This window comes from Ambystoma mexicanum, chromosome 11 (genome assembly GCF_040938575.1).
Source record: "Ambystoma mexicanum isolate Mex_15411 chromosome 11, UKY_AmexF1_1, whole genome shotgun sequence".
NCBI classification, from domain to species: Eukaryota; Metazoa; Chordata; class Amphibia; order Caudata; family Ambystomatidae; genus Ambystoma; species Ambystoma mexicanum.
Window position 1 is genome coordinate 383910868 of NC_090934.1, and position 15508 is coordinate 383926375.

The 15508-nt window shown below is 45.6% G+C and overlaps 1 protein-coding gene across 1 annotated transcript in view; it reads right to left on the reverse strand.

Annotated features, from left to right (window-relative positions):
• AGBL2 (AGBL carboxypeptidase 2) overlaps positions 1-15508 on the reverse strand; it is a 2805139-nt gene that overhangs the window by 1498142 nt on the left and 1291489 nt on the right. The gene's annotated exons all lie outside the window — the stretch shown is intronic.

The following is a 15508-nucleotide window of genomic DNA, read 5'->3' on the forward strand; positions in this document are numbered from 1 at the left end:
GATCCCTTGTGTGTAGTTGTCACTGTGCTGTTTTGCTCAGTTTTCACTCTGGTTCACTTGGTCTACAATTTATATAGGGAGTGTGTATATTTTTCTAGTTCACTTAATTAAACTTGCTTGATACTTGTCAAACATGTGCTTTCTTAGAAGTCTATAAAATAAATATCCATCTACTTTTTAAATACAAAGCTTTGATCAGTGTTTCCTTGTGCCATAATACAGTAGGCCTATTGTGTAAACCCTGAATACTGCTCATCTCCCTCTTGAGATAAGTCTGACTGCTCAGCCACAGCTACCAACTAAATCTTTGTGATACAGACTGATACCAAAGGGGAATTATTGCTCTCACCTGTAGTCCTAATCTGGTGTAGTGCTCCCTAAGGGAACTGCACTGGATTCTGCCTAACATTGTGATATGTCCGAATGAACAAAAGTCACTAGCAGGTGTCAGCATAAGATCTGCAAAGATAAATATGTATTATGGAACAGTCATTTGTTGTAAATCAGTGGCTCTTCCTTGGTGCATAAGCTCAGTTGTAAATAAATAAAGCTATCAACAAAGTCCAGAAAGCGACTAAACAAAATAGTCTCGGACCAAAGCAAGTCAAAGCACCAGCCCTCTGCATAAATAGCACAGAGATTATGGCTGCTGCACAAGTTGCATACAAACTCCTCTGCCACGCGCTCCAGCAGATCTTTCCAATTACTATGGAAGATGGTATGAAAGAAAAAATACCTTGAAGGAAAGTCCAGCCGTATTGCAGTGCACGGCACACAGATGGTGGAGCTCTGTCCCCTGGATGGATAATCAGCTGCAAATCTGCCCTTCAACATGCAGCACCTCCAGCACCAAACAGCACAAACAGCAATTAGTTCCGGCCTTGTCACCGCCGGGCTTATCGCCGCAAGGGTGCTGTAGTCGGGTTGATATTTCCTACTTCCTGGGTAGGCGTTTCTTCTTTCCGACCTTCCTTGGAGCTCTTAAGGGTACAGAACTCAATAGCATAGGAGACGACGAGTGAAGTGCAAAGTGCAAAAAGACAGGGCCCACAACTCCAAAGATCCACAGCACAAACCTCAATTAGTTCTGCCCTTTGTTTTGTACATCAGGCCCTCTGAATCAAGAGACTTTGATCAGGAAAGAGACTTGGGCACAGAAGGCCCTGATGCATGTAATAGAACTGTGTCCTCGTGCTGAAGAAGCCCAGGAGTGTGCTCTGCTCGAGTGAACCAGCTTTTCCCGTGCTGAAAACATTGGGAAAGGAGGCCAACGGTCTGAACATCCTGACTATCATTTTGTGAACACTTCTTTCTTGTTCACGAACACTACCCCACACTATTTGTAACTTAGCGGTAATGATTGGTAATAGGCTTTTTAGTATAGGCCCTTTTATTATGACAAGACTCCACTAGGACTGCATTATTATTATTTTGATGGCAATAGCTTATTCCCATCTTAGATTTAGGTTTAGCTAGGTGTTTTTCACCCCCAAGTGAAAGTTCAACAAACACCCTTGAACTGTGGTCCCTTGTGTCTGTCTTACTTTGATACCTTGCCTTCCTTACAAGTGGGGGGAGGAGGATAGTAGAAGAGTAGTGGTGTGTGACAAATCCTTAGATGTCGTCACTTCTCCCCGAGGGGAAGCCCCTTCCCATGCAGCCAGGGTGAGGCTGCTAGCCGATAGTCCCCTTGGGGGTGATACTCAGCGGGAAGATCTTATGGGGAGAAACTCCCCCTCTAGGGACAAGGACAACCATCTAGGGAGAACATGATACAACAACCCTCACCCAACAACCTACACACCTCCCTACTATGTAGGGCCCAATACCTTACCCAACATTTCCATGCATCGCTGAAAAACTGAAGATCTATTGGTAGTAGACTTAGGTATCACTGCAGTGCCTGGTGTTATGCAAGGGCGGGACAAGCCCTACATTAAGGAAACTGAAGGAATGAGCGTCTTTTACCACGGAAGTGAGGAGTCTGCGACAGCTGCCCAGGAGAAGGGAGCAAAAGGGCGAGACATTGCCAACGGCAAATCAGCAGAGGAGCGGGCAGGAGGCCGACGGACTGGCAGTCGCACACCTGGTATGAAGTAGACCATCGGGTCAATCCGGTATGTTTCCCGAGAAGAGAAAGAGAGGGAGAGATGTTGCTGACATGGAAACAGCAGGGCTCAGGGAATAAGAGGGGATCAGAAAGGCTGGTGAGAAGAACCACGAATCGTGGCGAGCCGGTGACGCATCCCGTTTGGAAAGCAGGTAACTGGAAAGGCGGGAGACCCGGCAGGGAGAAGAGCCAAGCATAGCCTCAGGGATAAAATCCTTTGCAATAGTGGAAACAGAGATACCACTGACCACCAGAGAAGGGTCAGGGACCCACAGAGAAACCCAGAGAGAAACAGAGGGAGTGTAGTCGAGCTGGGGCTCAAGTAAAGCCTCTGACCACCTGGGAAGGGCAGAGGACCCAAAAACAGAAATGTAACACAAGTCATCTTCTTTGTGGCATTACCTGGCAGGAAACCAATCAAGGTCTGCCAAATCCAAGTAGTATAAAGGTACGGGTCCGAGACCTGCATCCACAAGGGAAGGTCAGTAGAAGTAATCTTCCTCATGGCAGTACCTGACAGGAGAGTGAACCAGGTCTGCCACCAGGTCTGCAAGAACAAACCATTAGAGGGCTGAACTGTAAAACCAAATATACAAGAAGGGAGATGGTGTTGTGAACTGTGAGAGCAAAGCCAAGGAAGGTCAGGAGAAGGGCGTCCTTCTCCTGGTAGTTGAGCTCACAAGGAGGATCAAACCAGTGATCCAGAGGAAGGGTGCCATTCCCCCTAGGATGAAGAAATAATGAACTGCGAGAGATCAGTAATCCTGTTTGTCTGTGAAGTACTAAAACCGGGGGATGGGGGGAATTTCCCCCGGTGAGGAACATACAACCTGGATTGTGCCAGCCAGTCCAGGAGGGGGAATTCATTCTCCTGGACCAAGAACATTGGTGGCACCTTTGTGTTCAGTTATAAGTGCAAGGGACAGAGTTTTGACACAGGACAGTGTAGTCTAAGTTATGAAGACATCCTGACAGAACCATTAGCACTTTAGTTGTGGCAGGGCAAGCCCTCATAGGCGTAAGGAAAGATAGGTTTTCTCTTTATTTGTATTCTGAATAAAAGCCTATAGCAATCACTATGTGTGTCAGTCTCCTCCTTCTGCACCCATGCATGTGGGAACAAGAGAATGGTATTCATGGGGAAAAATAGAGTTTTAGTGGTGGGAGGAGAGTAGTAGTATTTTGTATTTTTTTTTTTTGTATTTTATTTATTTCTATAGCGCACCAGGCCCAGGGGCAACCGGGCGCTTAACTTAGTTACAACAAGATGAAAGCATGACAAGGCAATGTGACAGAGTATTACAGGAGAATTTACAGAATATACATTCAAGCGAATATAGATAAGGCAGTGATTTACAGGGTAGTTAATAAGGGATGCAGAGTAGGTCAAAGTGCAAGTAGGGCAGTAAACTAGTGTTAGCTGTCTTGGGCGGATAGCCAGGCTTTGGTAAGGTGTTTGAATTTCAGGAAGGAAGGTTCTGCTCTAAGGTCATTGGGGAGTGAGTTCCAAAGTTTGGCTGCCAGGATGGGGAAGCTGGTTCCACCTGATCTTTGGAGATTAAAACGCGGGATGACAAGGCAGTTGGCTTGGGCCGCTCTGCGAGGTCTGGTGGAATTGTGGAAAGAGAATCTGTTTGCCAGGTAGCGAGGGGCTTGGTTGTGGAGGCATTTGTGTGTGAGAGCCAGGGACTTCAAGGAGATGCGATGTGGGATAGAGAGCCAGTGCAGGTTGCGCCTGGTGTCAGATATATGCTGGCGCCTAGGAATGTTAAGGGCCGCTCTGATCGCATTGTTTTGGACAATTTGTAGCTTGTTTAGATTGCGGAGATTAGTACCTAGATAGAGGGCATTACAGTAGTCGACCTTGGATAGTACGAGGGTCCTGGCCAAGGTTACGCAGTTGGCTGTGGTTAGGAACGGGCGACAGGCGGTGATGAGCTTGCAAGTATACGCTGCTGCAGATGAGACTGCGTTGGACTGTCTAGTCAAGGATAGGGTTGAGTCAATGTAAATCCCTAGGGTTTTCGTGTCCTTAGCAATAGGGATGGTGTTCCCATCAATGGTGAAAGACTTGAAAGCAGGGTCAAGTTTAGTGAGTTTTTGTGGTGAACCAAGAATGAGGAGCTCTGTCTTTTCATCATTTAGGCAGAGGCCGTGTTGGGCCATCCACGCTTGGATGACCTGGTAGATGGCGTTGATGGCGAGGGAGTCAGTTGTGTAGTCTCCTGTGATGGGGATTAGTATCTGGGTGTCGTCAGCGTAATTAGTATACGTGACGCCCAAATGGTCCAGAATATCAAAAAGGGGTTTGGTAAACACGTTATATAACGTGGGCGAGACACAAGACCCTTGAGGCACACCACAAGAAACCGGAGCGGGTGGTGCGGCCGCAAGTGGGGAAAACACGCGCATTGATCTATTATCAAGGAAGGATCTGATCCAAGTAGAGGCATTTTCTGAGAAATGTGCGGCTGATTTGAGGTGATGGCAGAGAATTTTGTGATTGACAAGATCAAAAGCAGCAGAGAGGTCCAGGAGAAGTAATAACGCCAGTTTGCCTTTGTCTTTGAGATCTTCGATCTGCGTTTTTAAATCGATAAGGGCGGTCTCAGTGCCATGGCGAGGCCGGAACCCTGATTGCCTGAGTCCCAGAAGTTTATTTGATTCAAGGTATTCCTGAATTTGTAGGTAGGCCGCGCGGTCAAGGATTTTTAGTAAAAAAGGTACAGTGGTAATTGGTCTGTAGTTTGTGGGTATGCTGGGATCCAGGGTAGGTTTTTTCAGAAGCGGGATGACCCACGCATCCTTAAGATTGTCCGGTACAATCCCAGAGCTAAAGGAGGAGTTGATGAGCGTAGTGATGAATGGTGCTAGGTCGTGAGCTGCTTCCTTAATAATAGGTGCAGGACAAAGGTCACCCTGACAATTGGACGGTTTAAGGCTAGTGATGATCTTTTCCACTTCGAGAATGGAGAGTGGAGAGAAGCTAAAAGGAGTCAGAGAGTCTGTGATAGAGAGGTTTATGGTAGTTATAGGGATCTGTAGAGGGTTAGATTGAAGGCTAGATTGTTTGTTGTTGATTTTAATTTGGAGAGTGGCAATCTTACCTAGGAGAGCTTCTTGGATTTTGGAGCACCAGGTGCTATCTTTGGTACAGGTGTCAGGTGGAGTAACAGGAGTTTCAAGTTCTTTTAGGATTTTAAACAATTCTTTGGTGTTAGATTTGGCTTGTTCGATGCGTTTGTTGTATGTGTCTTTTTTTGCCTGGAATATAGCTTCCTTGTAGTTAAGGGTGGCCAGGAGTACGCATGATTTGTTAGCTAGAGAGTGATTGCTTCTCCAGTGGGATTCTGCAATTCGTTTTTCTTTGCGTAGAGCTCTGAGATGGGGTGTAAACCAAGAGTTTAGGTGGGCTCCAGGTTTAGATTTTCTCAGTTTCGAAGGTGCAATGGTGTCTAAGGCTATAAGCATGGCCCGGTTGAATGTGTCGACCAGGGCCGTAGGGTCAGAGCATGAGGGATCCCGGTCATTGAGAGCTGGAAGGAGGAGGGGGAGGAGTCTATCGCAGGTAATGTTGCGTTTGTTACGGGTGGCCATAGCCGGGGCAATGCTGTGAGGGAGGCTGATAGGTTTGGACTCAATATTGAATGTAATTAAGTTGTGGTCTGTCCAAGCGCACTGTTGGTTAGAGGTGATGTTGATGGGACAGTTGAGGGCGGCTAGCCAGTCAAGGGTTCTGCCCTTGTTGTGGGTGGGTTGGTTTAGGAACTGAGTGAATCCAGCATTAGTGAGGATGTTGTCAATAGACGAAGCAGCAGTGTCCTTGGGGTCGTGGAGACCTAAGTTGAAATCCCCCAGTATCATGACCTGGGAGTTAGCTTTGGTGTTGTGTGTGAAGATGTTAGAGAGGTCCTCCGCGAAGGTGGATAGTGGGCCGGGTGGCCGGTAGAGTAGATGGAAGGTGATAGAATGGTTAGGTGTGACAGCTAGTTTAGCTGTCAGTGCTTCCAGAGTGGAGGAGTGATGTGTGGCTGAGAGGTGGAAGTTCAGAGCGTTTTTGTGGATGATGGCGATGCCACCTCCTTTAGATTGGATGGAATTACGGTCATGTCTGATAATGTTGTAGCCTGGAGGGATAGCGAGGGAGAGAAGAGGACCTGAAGCTGGGTGGAGCCAGGTTTCAGTGATTGCTATAAAGTCGAGGTCAAGGTTGAGGATCAAGTCAGCTACTTCTAGGGCGTGAGCCGGGAGTGATCTGGCGTTGATTAGCGCGCCTTTGATATTATTTGAGTTAGGGGAGTTGGAAGATAGTGGTAGATTAGGTGTAAGTGTGGGTGGTGACAAAGGGTGAGGCAGTTTGATGCGGTGAGCTAAATGATGGGAAGCGTGGGTAAGACGCGAGCCAAGTCTAGCATTTCTCAAGGAGATAGAGCAGGGTAGGTTAGGTAAAGGTCTGGTGGCGAAGTGCTGGATCCAGAGGGCTGGGTTGTTAAGGTAAGGGTTGGTGTGGTGAGCGTGGGATGGCATAGTTGAGGTGTGATGCAAGTAAGAGTGGTAGATAGGGGTGGTGGTATGGTATAGTGCAGTCCAGCCAGAGTGCAGTATAAGGAGGAGAAAGGTGGGCAGCAGTCTGGTAAGTAGGGTACTGAAAGAGTACAGAGGAGAGTTTGCAGTAGTTAGACTGTTGGTGGGGGGCATGTTGACCTAGTAGAGTCTAAGAGCGCGTGGTCTGGTAAAGATCGCGAGGGCGACCATATGACACTTACACAATTACAGTAGTCTGTTAGTGACCAAAGGCACAACACAATTGCAGTGGTCCGTTAGCGACCATAAGGCACAACACAATTACAGTGGTCCGTTAGCGACCATAAGGCACAACACAATTACAGTGGTCCGTTAGCGACCATAAGGCACAACACAATTACAGTGGTCCGTTAGCGACCATAAGGCACAACACAATTACAGTGGTCCGTTAGCGACCAAAGGCACAACACAATTACAGTGGTCCGTTAGCGACCAAAGGGCACAGCCAATAGCAGTCATGAGGCATAAAGCACTAGGGGCTGACAATGACTGTACTATTAAGAGGTGGCAGCAGTAACGCATAGAGGCGGTGGAGTTGGAGGCATAAGCGTATGCAGCAAACAGTTATCGAAGGTGAAAATAACCGAGTTCAAATGTTTATGATTGCGGAGTAGCAGAAGACATACCAGAAAGCACAATAGTGTAGACTGAGGGTATCCCTCTACTCACAATGGATTAAAGGTCCGAGTAATAATATACAGAAAATGGTACCAGGAGGTGAGGAAAACACTATAGAAAGAGGGTAAATGGATGCATGAATCAATTTATCATTTTCATTTTATTTAGAATTACATAAAACACGATATTACAAATACATTTAGATCATTATAAAAACCTTTTGCTACTCAGCCATTCAAAAACATTCATTCAACTAATTTGCACATCTAAAAATTTGTATAAATATACTAAAGTGCCCTAAGAAATGTCATTTATTTCATTGGTACATTTCTTTTCATAGTGAACATAATAATTCAAAAAAATTCCAAAAAACGCAAATAACAAAATTGTAGTTCATTCCAGAAAAATATATCGACTATTGGTGCCTTAACAAATCGTTCTTCTTTACGAAAAAGCTTCCCAGTTGGTAAAATAGTTTCGACTTGACGGATAGTGTGTGTCTTCATCAGGATTGGATGAACATTTAACAAATATTTCTAAAAGCAAACAAACATACAATGGATAAATATATTGTTTAAAAATGCATACCATAATCACCCCTCTCAGTGTTTCCTCTCAACAATATTATATACAACATCCGAATTTAAAGCATCCATATGGCTTTAACTCCAAGGTAGACATCTCATTTATCCACCATTTCCTAAACATAATGGAATAAATCTAACCAATTATGACAGAAGCTCTATACTGACCTAATCAGTCTAGTGTTATGTGAACCTCTAATTGTAAGATTCAGAAAAACTTGAAAAGAAACAAATCTTCACTTTCTCATTAGTGCTGAAACAGCCCACTCCCGTCACACCAGCCGGCCCTCCTATAGTCAACAACAGATTGCAATTTCCAAATTCGCAATGTCCCTCCTACCTGCAAACCCCCATTTGGTTCGCCCTGTGGCTTGTATTCCAGCAGCCTCTGGTTAAGGTCTGATACTGAATTTCCTAAAAAAATCGGAAACAATTATTGTTATATTGGAAATATAAAGATGTTCAATGAACAATTTTCTAAGGACAGGGCGGGCACGTGTTTAGTACCTTCTTTAAAAATGAGTGTCTTCCACTCTAAAGTCAGTCCATAGTTATGCCGTACCCATGGGATACGAACGGTACACAGCTTTCGTGGCTCGCCGCCTGTCTTTGTTAAAACGACGGTCTGATTATAACGATAAAAGAAAAGAAAAGAAAAGAAAAGAAAAGAAAAGAAAAGAAAACCCAGTTAGCTCTAATTGAACGAGAACTGTCTGACTGCCTAGGCATAGCGTGCCTAACACACATTAACTTACCTTGACATGGTCTGTTACCGAAGATGTTCTACATCCGCTAAAACGATCGACCGGATCTCGTGTAAAACGGCGGTCCCTCTTTTATTTCGGATCGGTGTTTAAGACACAAACGAAGGACCAAAAACCTTTTGCAGTGGTCCCAGAGTACAAGAGCTAGAAAAAGGACTCTAAGAGTCTCCTATATGACAACATAGGCTCGATTGTGAGTTGAATCATCTGTCGCATTAAACCGGGCAGAAACATTCATACAATATCTTCCTCTTTACAAAGACAATATTCCTCTTTACAAAGACAATATCTTCCTCTTTACATACAATATCTTCCTCTTTACAAAGAGGAAGATATTGTATGAATGTTTCTGCCCGGTTTAATGCGACAGATGATTCAACTCACAATCGAGCCTATGTTGTCATATAGGAGACTCTTAGAGTCCTTTTTCTAGCTCTTGTACTCTGGGACCACTGCAAAAGGTTTTTGGTCCTTCGTTTGTGTCTTAAACACCGATCCGAAATAAAAGAGGGACCGCCGTTTTACACGAGATCCGGTCGATCGTTTTAGCGGATGTAGAACATCTTCGGTAACAGACCATGTCAAGGTAAGTTAATGTGTGTTAGGCACGCTATGCCTAGGCAGTCAGACAGTTCTCGTTCAATTAGAGCTAACTGGGTTTTCTTTTCTTTTCTTTTCTTTTCTTTTATCGTTATAATCAGACCGTCGTTTTAACAAAGACAGGCGGCGAGCCACGAAAGCTGTGTACCGTTCGTATCCCATGGGTACGGCATAACTATGGACTGACTTTAGAGTGGAAGACACTCATTTTTAAAGAAGGTACTAAACACGTGCCCGCCCTGTCCTTAGAAAATTGTTCATTGAACATCTTTATATTTCCAATATAACAATAATTGTTTCCGATTTTTTTTAGGAAATTCAGTATCAGACCTTAACCAGAGGCTGCTGGAATACAAGCCACAGGGCGAACCAAATGGGGGTTTGCAGGTAGGAGGGACGTTGCGAATTTGGAAATTGCAATCTGTTGTTGACTATAGGAGGGCCGGCTGGTGTGACGGGAGTGGGCTGTTTCAGCACTAATGAGAAAGTGAAGATTTGTTTCTTTTCAAGTTTTTCTGAATCTTACAATTAGAGGTTCACATAACACTAGACTGATTAGGTCAGTATAGAGCTTCTGTCATAATTGGTTAGATTTATTCCATTATGTTTAGGAAATGGTGGATAAATGAGATGTCTACCTTGGAGTTAAAGCCATATGGATGCTTTAAATTCGGATGTTGTATATAATATTGTTGAGAGGAAACACTGAGAGGGGTGATTATGGTATGCATTTTTAAACAATATATTTATCCATTGTATGTTTGTTTGCTTTTAGAAATATTTGTTAAATGTTCATCCAATCCTGATGAAGACACACACTATCCGTCAAGTCGAAACTATTTTACCAACTGGGAAGCTTTTTCGTAAAGAAGAACGATTTGTTAAGGCACCAATAGTCGATATATTTTTCTGGAATGAACTACAATTTTGTTATTTGCGTTTTTTGGAATTTTTTTGAATTATTATGTTCACTATGAAAAGAAATGTACCAATGAAATAAATGACATTTCTTAGGGCACTTTAGTATAGTTATACAAATTTTTAGATGTGCAAATTAGTTGAATGAATGTTTTTGAATGGCTGAGTAGCAAAAGGTTTTTATAATGATCTAAATGTATTTGTAATATCGTGTTTTATGTAATTCTAAATAAAATGAAAATGATAAATTGATTCATGCATCCATTTATCCTCTTTCTATAGTGTTTTCCTCACCTCCTGGTACCATTTTCTGTATATTATTATATGTTTCTACCTCAAGGTACCAGTGATTGTTGAGGTTCCCACTTCTTTTGGGTTTGTTTTTTAAAGGTCCGAGTAGACACTGGCTCCAAGGCTCTGGAGGCGAACAGGGGCCTTAGTGCGGGCCTTTGTTGAGAGGCCGGCGTTCCCGCCTGCCGGCGGAAGGGGATAATTATGAATGGGGAGGTCAACAGCTGATTCGTGCGGCCAGAGCCTCGCTCTGGTGCCGCAATGCGCCCGCCATTGCTGGGCCAGGCGGAAGAATCTGCCGAAGTCAGGCGATTCTCACGAAGCGTTGCGCTTCAGAACTCGTCGTGCAGCTGGAGATCAATGGTGGCAAAAGGGTAGTAATGGTAGTAGGGGAGTAGTAGTGATATAATGACAATAGTAGAGGAGAGAGGAAGTAGTGAAGTGGAGTGGTAAAAGTGTTAACCCCAAAGTGTGGAGGCCAGGGAATAGAAGGAGTGAAATAACTGAGGGACAGAGGATTGGTGAGAGGAACAAGGAGGAGGAGAGGTGTGGTCGGAGGGAGGAGGTGAGTGGACATGACTGATGGAGTCAAATCCAACAGAGCAAATGCAAGGCACTTTCCAAATTCCCAAATCTTTGGTGGGAATAGTGGGAATAGGCAAAGTTAGGAATCCCCGAAGGCAAAAGATAGCCAGCATTTAGGGAACCATTAATCGTTGAAGGCGGATTTTAGACAGAAGGGGTTACCAATCAATAAAACTAACCAGGGGTTATGGATGCCTGGGTTAGGGAGGAGGGTCGTGGGTAGACAAGACAGAGGCATGCCCCTAAGGCCCTCAAATTACAAATAAAAACCCTTGAACTGTCTCAGACTGAGTGATTTCAGACAACGGGAAGAAAACAATAACAAGAGGTTTGCTTGGGGAGTCTCCAAGATAGCTCAGATAGCTAGACTACTAAAGCAATCAATTTGCTGAATACCCAGCTCAGCATGCACAGTCACATCTTTCAGTTCCTACAATCTTCCAGGTATACTATACTACATTCCCATATCCAGGCAGATCCGACATTGCTGTTTAGAAGTCTGTATAGGGTGTCCTGTAACAGTAAGCGCTTCCACTAATTCAGAGTAGGTCTATATTTTAGGAATTTCCTGAGTCGCCTACTTGGAATCAGAACGGTTACGGTCAGGTCTACCTTCCACAACTACTCAACCTCCCATAGGAACAACAATGTAATTTTTATGATATAAATAAATAGTGCATTAGGCATGAGTAAAAGCAAATGATAGGCTATACAAAGAGGAAGGTTAGCAATCGGGCAACACACTAGCCTTGATCAGGCACCTAGAAGCTGAAGAAGTCAGGCATTAAGCGCAATATAAATCGCCAGTAAATCAATAAATCAATGTACGTAAACTGTGTACTCTAAGTGTGCATTGAGGATCTAGTTACATAGGGACTCTAAAAAGTTTACATAAATACATAGTTTGTTTTGTTCCCTACTTACTCCAAAGTAGTTACAAAGTTAGTAAAGCTCTTGGACTGTCCACTTTGTGCTCTCTTCTTGCCTTAAACTCTCTGTTCCTCAGGCTAAGCCTACCCCAGCGCTGCCACCTACCTTCTCAGTCATTCAGCCCATGAAGTGTGTGTCAGTGGATACCTTTACTGCTACTTTCTCTGCTCCTCCTACGCATGCGGCTGACTCACACTCTGACATAGCCCTCTCTAACATGCATCTTTCTATCTCCAACACTCTGGACGTCCTTGCCCCTGTCATGCGAATCCATCTGAAGCCTACCTCCAAGTGCAACTCTAGGTATGAATCTGATCTCACCACCCTGAAACGCAAGTGCAGGGTGGCTGAGAGGATGTGGAGGGTTTTGGGTGCATCCTCTGACAAACTGGCCTGCCACCTGCTCCAAAGGCAATACAGACTCTCTGTCCTGTCCAAGAAGAGAATCCACATCCAATCCTGCGTCTCTGCAGCCTCTAACAACACGGCCAAACTTGTTAAAATCTGCAAGAAGCTGGCCAATCCTACTACAGTCTTCCCCTCTCCTGCTCCCTCCCAGACCCTCTGTATGGCTCTGGCTTCTCACTACACCACTAAAACTCAGGACATCCTGTCCTCTCTCTCCTCTACCTCTCTCGGCCCCCCTCTGGCCACCTCTCCCTCTCCTACCCCTTTCTCCTCTTTCTCTCCAACAACCACTAACAATGTTTCTAGACACATCTAATCTTTGATAGTTTCATCCAAACAGGTGGCCCCTTGCTGCTCCAGAACTATCAAGGACACCCTTGCTCCAGCCTTGGCCGATTTCTGCAATCACATTTGCCACTGGATCTTTCTCTTCTCACCTCAAGCACTCCCTTGTGCACCCCCTCCTTAAAAAACCTTCTGCCGATCTTACCTGTCTGGCAAACTATTGCCTGACCTCTTTCACTCCTTTCGTGGGCAAACTCTTGGAAAAGATAGCCATCTCCCGGGTTACTCTCCACACTGAATCTGTTGGTTATCTCTGTGACCATCAGTCTGCCCTCAGAGCAGCCAGAGGCACAGAAACTACTCTCCTGAACACCTGTGAAGATCTGCTCACTTATCCTGATTCTAGCCTGCCTTTTGTCCTCATCCTCCTAGACCTTTCCTCTGCTTTTGAAATTATCAACTACTCTCCACCGTCTGCAACTAATCCAGAACAGGACTGCGAGACTTGTCCTTAGCCTCAATCCCAGGGACTGTATCTCTCCACCCCTGAAATCTCTTCACTGGCTCCGGGTGGCTGCAAGGATCAAGTTCAAGACCCTCTGGATCGTCCACAAGGCTTTCTGGGGCCTGGGCCTGTATTACATCCAGCTGTAACGCTCACCTGATTTCCACGGAGGCGCTGGGCTGGACTGAGCTGTCGCCGTGTCTTCTAGTGTGACTCGTAGATCTCGGCCTTCTCCTAGGGCTGGTCCCCTTCTCACAATGTACCGGACGTGTAGAGTGAGGTGTCTGCAGACGGAAGAACAAGGATTTAGGAACTGGATTGACTGAACTTCTCCTTCCTCAGTCCTCTTATTCGAACCAAGGGCATGGCCTGCTCACCTTAGATATATTAAGGTCGGGCTCTCCATCCTGCGTCTTTGCAGGGGCGCAAGTACCAGTTACTTCACTGGTTCACTGACAATCCTCTTGATTGCAGAGGTTGATGTTGGAAGATACCGCCGTTTACCGCACGAGCGGTTTCTTGATAGTTATTGGAGCACCCTTAATTTAGTCCCTTGCTCAGTCTCAGGGTGTCAAGATTGAAATTGTAGAGGAATGATGCGGCGAGCAGGTGAGTAGGAAAGATGACCGGTTGCTGTCACCCTTTCTAATGTCTCTCTTTGTCCTGCAGGTTTAGGTGCAATGGACGCTGATGAATAAGTGCCCAGGATCGTGCAAGCGCGTATGTACGAAGAAGATGAAGCGCGGTGCACGTAAGTAAAATGACTGCTGTTTGTTTCAAAAGCACGCCTTAATGTCTCTTTTGTCCTTGCAGATCGTGGATGCAGAGAGCGTTGCTAGATGGATGCCGGCGAACGTGCGAGCGCGTAAGTAGAAAGTTTATGGTTGGTTTAGAATGCGCCTTAAAATGTCTCCCTTTGTTTTGCAGATGCCGGCATGCAGCGCTTCTTGAAGTTCAGAACGTGCGGAGCGCAGGTAAGCAATTCAAGAATGCAATGCTTAATCAAGTCCTTTTCTTTGCAGATGTCGATGGGGAGCCGAAGAAAGCGGCGGAAGGCTTTGGAAGATGCCACCGTATTTGGTAAGTAAGAGCGCTGCTCTCGAATTGAATTCTGCTAACCTGTTGCTTTGTCTTGGCAGGTGCAGCTGAGGATCGGATCTCTAGCAGGTAAGGAATTCGTTTTCACAGGAACTGGAGCTGAAGAATCTCAGGAAGACTGGAGCTGACACGGTGAGCGTCCTGCTGCAGATGCAGAATAACGCGAAGCACGTTTCATCAATCGGGTGTGGTTTAAATAGCCTTCTGTAGTGCTTAGGCGTCTTCTTCCACAGCCTCGCCCAGGTAAGAAAAGAGTTCCTGTGTTCTGATTCCAGGGAGTGGCTCCTGCCCCACCCAGACAGGAAAAGTAGTTCCAGGCAGAGAAGGATCAGAAGACCATCGAGCTGGTAAGTAAGCAGCATGGTCTGCTGCAGGTAGGTCCACCCAAGCACTCTTAAGCATTATGAGCCCGGCGCTTCCAACGCCGGGACCGGTCATCTTTATGAGCCTGGTGCCACTGGCGCCAGGACAAGGTCCAAAAGGTCCCGATAGGGACTGGCTGGTACCCAGGATCAAGGTTATGGGCCTGCTTCCAAGGATGTGAGGCAAGTCCTGACCCCTTGGAAGCAGGGATCATGACACCAGCTATCTCTTCCAAAATACCTTCCTTCTCAAGCCCTTCACTCAGCTACCTCAAACTCTCTGAGGGTCAGGCACTTCTCAAGGTAGAGAGTGGAGGGGTAGATCTCTCTTCTCTGCCTCCCTGCCCCTCTCAAACTTCAGCTCTCTCTCTCTCCCTCCCTCCCTCGCTTACTGGGTACCAGGATCCTCCATGATCAGTCTCCCTGGCACTGCCTCCAGGCCTAATGCACACATATGAGCTGTATCTGTAACCCCTCAGTCCCCTGCCTCCTTGCACTTCCTCAGAGCCGCGCTGCCCTGGCTGCACTTACTCAGAGCAATGCTGCCCTGATTGCACTTCCCTCTCCTCCCGTCCCCCTGCACTTTACGTCGACACACCTGCATGATCTGAAAGACACAAGGCCAAGTAAGAGCGTTTGTCTTGTCCTCCCTCTGTCTTCCCTCCCTTGTCTTGTCGCGCCTAGAAACACTTGTACAGGCGCATCACAAATATCTTACCTAGTTAGCGCATTTACATTGTGTAGTTACCTACCTAGCATACTTCCATGGTTTAAACAGTTTATCCATAACAGCAACCTAGTTTTCCAGTAATATTACTAATATTGATTCAGAAGATAGTAAAAAGAAGACAAAAATGTTTATGAAG